An 8,057-nucleotide genomic window follows, 5' to 3' on the forward strand; every position below is an offset into this window, starting at 1 on the left:
ACTATTTACTTTTTAGTGAATGTGACATATTTAGATTCATTCACTATATTTATCAGCTCTTTACTAAAGTCTAGAAATATGAAGTTGGTTTAAAGTATAAGTTATTTCATTACATCTTCAACAGTGAAATTTATTGTAATTTATTAATTGCACGAAAGTGATATTTTGACGAAAAAATTGGTTAATTCAGTTAATCGATTGCAAATGTAAAATATTATCTGAGAAACTTTCACGATTAATAAAATTATTAGCCTATATTTTCATTTCCAACGTTTTCTCTGTGATAATTCTTGGAAAGTTTTGTGTGTAATTTTGGTCGGGGAGTACTTTTGTGTTTGTAAAGTAATGTCATCATATACATGTACAATTGACGTCACAATATCCATTTCAACTACTAATGTTGTAAGGACGTTTATGACCAGACATTTGGAGAGATTCCATTCATACGAATCGGAACTGCTAAAATATGTAATAAAAAGGTTCTTGACTAAATAACGGAAGCTCGGTCCGCTTTACCTCCCAAAGAAATCGGGCGGGCATATTTCCCGAAATTCAGTCAATAACCGCGAAGTATTGCTTTACCCTGTCTCGTCTGTAATATATCAAACAAAGGTAACAAAATCCGACCCATGCATCTTTCTATTTTGCAAGATTTGAGCAATGTTACAAGCGCGGATCCAGGAATTTTTTCCGGGGGTGGGGGAACCATCCGAGTCAAAAAAAAAATTCCAACCAAAAATTCCTTGTCACGCAAAAAAAAAAGAAATTAATTCCCTTTCCAAATGTATTAATCCCAGAAAATTTCTTTAAAAGCAAAATTAAAAACAAAACAAAACAAGAACAAGTAAAAAAAAAAAGTACATACTTTCAATAACTATGCAAATTCCAGGAGGGGGATGTGAACCCTTCCTCCCCCCCCCCCCCTCTAGATCCGCATACTTAGTATTTGAATTAAACATGCAACAGGTCCTATGGCAGACCGTTGTGTATGATACTGTAAAATGGCCAACTAATTAATACAATTGTCCTAAAATAAATGCATGTTAATTATTTTTATTGTATTATAGTACCAATAATACCACATGAGCTGGCGTGGGACTAAATAGCACTGCAGAATCAGACAATGAAATGACATCGAAACACTTCTTCTCGGTCCTGGCGGAGTATAATTAATCAAACGGAATAGTAAACCCGGCTTATATATTGCCTAAGCCCATTCCAGGCGGTATATTATTGCTGGTATTGTGTTGTTCTTATACCTCCTATCCACATAAACATTGATTTATACTAATGACAAGCTATAGGAGTATTGAAGAACTTTTTTGGTGACCTAGTTGTTCAGATAGAAATGAAATGTTTTTCCCCTTTTATTGTAGTTCGACACTTCCGTTCAATAAATTTGGAGCCCCGTTGACAACCGGGAAATAAAAAAAATTCTATTATCATACAAATGTTGTTGGTAATGCGTCTTCGATCGCCACAAAAGTTAGATCATAGCAAAGCGATATCGAATTTTACTCTATAATTTAATTCTGAAAAGTATAGCGTAATCCATCATAATCTGCTTATTAAAGATGTCGGGCATTCTGGTATCATCGTTCAGTATGCCCAGGGGACACAGAGCACATGGCCATTCATCGTTAAATTTAAAAATACATGTACTTTGAAAATTCCAAGCCTTCAAAGAAAAAATGCATGTTTATTTGCCCTTTACGGAAGCCCATTTAGGACCTATCAAAAATATTTTCAAATTCGATATAACGAATTGTAGAATTTCTTATAACAAATTTATTCTTTATAACAATTTCTTTGAATTCGTTTTAACAAATTTAATTCGTTATAACAAATTTGTTGAATTAGTTATAACGAATTCAAAAAATTTGTTATAACGAATTAAATTCGTTTAAACGAATTCTAAAATTTGTTATAACAAATTTAATTCGCTATAACAAATTCAAAAATTTGTTGTAACGAATTAAATTTGTTAAATCAAATTCAACAATCGGGGCCTATAGAAAAAAAGTAAGAATTCGATATAACGATTTGTCGAATTCATTTTAACGAATTTAATTCGTTATAACAAATTAAAGAATTCGTTTTAACGAATTTAATTCGTTATAACAAGTTCCAGGATTCGTTATAACGAATTTAATTCGTTATAACAAATTTTTGAATTCGTTATAACGAGTTTAATAAATTTGTTATAACAGATTAAATTCGTTATAACGAATTCAAAGAAACTGTTATAACGAATTAAATTCGTTATAACAAATTCGACAATTCGTTATATCGAATTCAAATTTTTTTTGATAGGTCCTAAATGGGCTTCCGTAGCCCTTCGCTCGACTGACAAAAAAAAAATTAATAATAATTTGATTTAAAATTTACTGACCTTTTCTTATTTGAATTTCATCAGCATTTTGAGCATTATTACAAAGTTTAGAAATTCTTTCACAATGTGGTATACTAGTATTACGAAAGCCAATTTAGGACCTATCAAAATTTAAAATTTGATAATTTGATATAACGAATTATCGAATTTGATATAACGAATTACATTCATTATATCAATTTCTTTTAATTCGTTATAACGAATAACGAATTAAATTTGGTACAATAAATTTCTTGAATTCGTTATGACAAATTCAAAAATTGTTATAACGAATTAAATTCGTTTCTCACGAATTCTGAAATTTGTAAAAAAAAAAAGTCTATATGAGTGGAAATTCTTGAATGGGACGTACAACAACATACAATCTATCAATCATTATATTGATTTACATATATTTTACTATAGGCCCTTATTTGTTTAATTTGATTAAACGAATTTAATTCATTATATCAAGTTTTAGAATTTTTTTCAAACAAATTTAATTTGTTGTAACAAATTTTAGAATTCGTTAAAACGAATTGAATCTGTTATAACATTTTTTTAACGATTTCAACAAACTTGTTTTTACAGATTTAATTTGTTGAAACGAGTTTAAATAATAAATATAAAGATTTTCATTCGTAAGGTCAGTTTCGACAGATCGTCACGGTAGCTCAGCCGGTATCTAGCGCTCGCTCCGTGATCGGAAGGTCTGTGTTTGATTCACGACCAAGAATGACCCAAGTCGATAAAAGAAAAATAGGTAGCAACTGTTCCTTCGCCAAGCGCTCGGCACTTTGAAGTGAAAGTCGAGGGTCTTTCGGAAGAGACCTTTAAAACAGAGGCCCCGTGTCTGTTTGTCTGTCTGTTTGTCCGCCAAAACTTTAACATTGCCCATAACTTTTGATTGGATGGAGCTATGGCTTTCATATTTCACATGTGTATTCCTTGTGACAAGACCTTTCTTTGAGTACCACCATATTTGACCTTATGACCTTGACCTTGGAGTTTGACTTAGTTTTACAAAATTTTACCCAACTTTAACCTTGGCCATAACTTTTGAACAAATAAAGCTAGGGCTTTCATACTTCACATGTATGATCCTTGTGACAAGACCTTTCTTTGGATACCAACAACTTTGACCCTTTGATCTTGACCTTGGAGATTGAACTACTTTTGAAAAACTTTAACATTGCCCATAACTTTTGATTGGTTGGAGCTATGGCTTTCATATTTCATATGTGTAATCCTTGTGACAAGTCCTTCCTTTGGATACTAACAACTTTGACCTTGACCTTGGAGTTTGACCTTCTTTTGAAAAACTTCAACCTTGGCCATTACTTGTGAACCTTTGGAGCTAGGGCTTTCATACTTCACATATGTAATCCTTGTGACTAGACCTTCCTTTGGATACCAACAACTTTGACCGTTTGACCTTGACCTTGGAGTTTGACCTACTTTTGGAAAACTTTAACCTTGGCCATAACTTGTGAACCGTTGGTGCGAGGGATTTCATACTTTACATATGTAATTCTTGTGACAAGGCCTTCCTTTAGATACCAACAATTGTAATCCATTGACCTTGGCCTTGGAGTTTGACCTAATTTTGGAAAACGTAAACCTTGGTCATAACTTTTGAACGATTGGTGCTTCAGCTGTCATATTTCACCAGTATATTTCTTGTGAGAAGGCCTTTCCTTAGGCACCATTATTTTTGAACCATTTGACCTTGATGTTTGACTTACTTTTGAAATACTTTAACCTTTTCCACATCTATTCAATGGTTGCTGCTAGGGTTCTCATATTTCACAGGTATATTCCTCGAGACAAGACCTTACTTTGGGTACCAACATATTTGATTTGCATTTGAGAAAGTTTAACCTTTGCTATAAGTTGCCATACGGGGGCACCAGTGTTTCACAAACACATCTTGTTGTGCTTTTTCTTAAAGATGTTTCTTTGTTTTACAATTTAAACAGAACCTGTGCGTGAAAATACAAACCCCTTAATATCCTTGGCTCAGATGAGCTATATTAGATCAAGGAGTTATTTCGCTTTGGTCGTTTGCTGACCAAATGAAACATATTGGTGAATCGAAATTTAGAAACAATAGCTAATGATCTTTTATAGAGTGCACAAGAATTTCAGCACTGTACAGTGAATTTTTGCATTATTGCAATATTTTGAATTAGTCTGTTTTACTACTAGTACCTCTAAATTGTTTTTATCAAGAACAGAAATTTTATTTAATGTTTTAAAACTTAAAAAAAATTAAGTTACTAATTCTTCAACAATTGTAATACTTCGCTTTACTGAAGCTGTGCAGCTTACTGAAGCTGTGGAGCTTAAAATATCTGACGCTGGCATAACCAAGACCAGGGTTGCAAAAGAATTTAAAGTTGATCGGAATACTATATACTAGTAATCACATTTAAGACGCTTTCATCATTTGGAAATGCGCATGACCGTCCCATATCAGGAGGCCTGCGAGTGACGTCACGTCATGTTTTCCAGAATACTATAGAAAACACGGCTACTGTATGCTTGTGCGGCTCAATAATAACATTTTTTGGCTTGTCAAGGAATTTTTGAAATTTTGGAGGGCCCTGAAACTGAAAATGTTTGTTTGTGCCCCCCCCCCCCAACTGAAAATGTTTGTTTGTGCCCCATTGAAATTGCTTCATACGGGCCTTGTTTTCAGTCTTCAAGTAATTGGTAGAAAAGCCCAGACTAGGAATCATCAACCGTTTATATTAGACTGGGGGAGCACAAAATCTTCCCGCAACGCCGAACGATCCCTCCTTAATTTGCTCTTCTTCTTCTATCAACTATAGTCCGCTGAACACGTCATTATTGGTGATGTTAAAGTTGAAAATGACGACCTAAAAGCAATCATTATTAAAGGTCGGTCATAATTCAGGGAGCTCCGATCTTTCAAAAAAAAATTAAAAGGTAATATGTCAACTATCTATCCTTCTGTTTTCAATAAATAGAAGATGATAAAAGAGTTAGAAAGACTACATGAACAATATGTTATGTTTCCAGCCGACAAGGCTTATAATAATATCGTCTTTGTTTGTAAGGCTCGTATTTTATAACTGTATTTTAGAACTTGCTTTTAATTCTACATTTGGAAATTCAACTTATACTCACAGTTGACTTACTTTAGATGAATTTCTTCAAAAACACCATTCAGTTTTTTTTTAATATTCCAATCAACGAAGGTGAGGTCGATCTACCCTACCTATACTGGACCACGAAACTTCATATAAAAGATAAATCTAGCAAGTGCTCTAGACTACCAAGCCCCTATCTTTACCCCTTACAAAAATATTTACTGCCGTAAAGGTGAAACCTCAGGCGTACTGTGCTAGAGTATATTCTGGAAGTGGTGTAAATCAAATGTGGATTCTCAAAAATTCCAATAATCTTTATACAACCTCAAAATAAATTAAAAACTAAGCTTTTGATAGCATACACAACTGCATCCTAAATAAAAATGGAACTCGGAAATGTTCATATAATGTGATTGGTCATCAACAAAATTACTTTGTTAAAAATCACTCTGATTCTACACACCAGTACTTAGAACTTCATAGTATCAGGATACTGGAGTTCATCATGCATTGACAACATTTCTGTAGTCTTCGGAGACCAGGTCTTCCATCAAACTGTTGGAATTCAGATGGGCATTAATTGTGTTCCTTTATTAACCGACTGTTTTTATATTCCCATAAAGCAGAACTAATTAAAAAACCTTCTATATGTAAAATAGAAAGTACTTGCTGTAGCCTTCAACTCGACATTCAGACATATCGACGACGGTTTATCAATAAACAATATAGGTACTTCCATTCATATTTTAGGGCTGTGTCAATATATCGAATATTCAATACGTATCGATATTCAGGAATGTATCGTATCGAAAAAATAATTTCCAATACGTATCGGACAGGCAGTTTTCCTTATAATTCTGTATAAAAGTTGGGAATTTCAGTTACCAAAGATTGTTTTTAACTGTTTTGAATTAAAACTGGTCAGTGATGAAATAAACATTAAGGAGATAGCACATCGTAAATAACTATTACAAAATACATAGACAACTATATTTTAACATGTTATATTAGACTCACCCAGTTTTTATCAAATTTATGCATTAAATGTCATTTACAAGACATTTTTGAAAGACTTAATAAATAATCCAATAAATCGCATATCGCTTTATAAAATATCGTATCGTATCGAAATATTTTGCTCAATACACAGCCCTATCATATATATATCGATATATCCCAATTAACTCAAAATAAAAGATACCAAAGAGTCTGTCATATCTGTTTCATTTTTGGATGTTTTACTGACTATAGACGACTAGGGTCAACTAATTACTAAATTGTGTGACAAACCAGGTGACCTCAGTTTTTCTTCGTCGATGTTCCCTATTTAGGTAGTAATATTCCGCGATACCTGCGTATGGTGTTTACATCTCCCAACTTATTCGATACTCAAGAGCATGCCCTGAGTATACTGAGGCAGGCTACTGACAGATAATTGACATATGACAGTGACAGACAGTTGATGTTACAGGGATTTCAACAACTTCGTTTAAAGTCAGTGTTTCGTAAATTCAATGGTCGTTAAATAATGACCTTGTTAGCATATAATGATATATAACATATCACTACTCATTTTCCTTGAAAATACTATACTTAGAGAACTCTGTGACAAGTCGTCGATATCCTACCTCGTGAACTAAACCTAATTCAGCGTAGTGTTAAATCCCTCAACTTTATGCAAGTTTTTTTTTATTATTACCATTCTGTAAGTGAGAAACTTTCCATTCTTCTTCAAGCTCGATACAGATTTTCTAGCATTTTAAAGCGAATTTGCACAATGCAGTAGTGTTTAATTCAAGGCGAGTAATGCCAAAGCTTTGAAATTCTCCAATTTTAAATTTTAATTATTTATTTATTTTATTTTATTTATTTATTTTGCTTGCCTTGAAGGAGAATCATTTGTATTGTATAATTTTTATTTGTATTCTATAATTTTCTATTTGTATTGTATAATTTTCATTTGTATTTTATAATTTTCATTTGCATTGTATAATTTCTTATTTGTATTGTAAAATTTCTTATTTGTATGCGATAATTTTTTCATTTGTATTGTATCCGCGGACTGTTTATTTGTTTCGTTACGAAGGATTTCATTGGTCAAGTTTCAGCCTGTATCGGGTTGAAGATGTTCCGGATGCTCAAAGCAAACTGGGCTCATATATATTTGCTATATTGATTGATTGATTATTGTTTAACGCCGAGTCGGTAATATTTCAGCCATATTTCGGCGGCATATGTATTTGCGTGCATGTTAGACGGTCATTGGATTCTAAAAAGGGAGCGCTGGTAGCTATAGATGGCAAATAAATAATCTGTCCTTAGAAATGCTGACTGAGAAAATAAATAAATTGACCTTGAGTGGTGGTAACTACCCCCACCCCAAAAAAACTGAGTTTTCGGGTTTGGGCGGATTTTCTTCTTTTTGTTTTTCTCCTTGTCTCTGGTCATATTGGAAATAAATATTCTCTCCTGCGAGAGAATGAAAATAAATAATCGGATTCGACACCCCCCGAGAATCAAATGGTCGTCCCTTAGCATGCACCGCAAATAGAGGAGCCGAGTTTGTGTTT

This window comes from Saccostrea echinata, unplaced genomic scaffold (genome assembly GCF_033153115.1).
Source record: "Saccostrea echinata isolate AGI-Se365-2 ecotype Australia unplaced genomic scaffold, CSIRO_AGI_Sech_v1 ptg000030l, whole genome shotgun sequence".
NCBI classification, from domain to species: domain Eukaryota; kingdom Metazoa; phylum Mollusca; class Bivalvia; order Ostreida; family Ostreidae; genus Saccostrea; species Saccostrea echinata.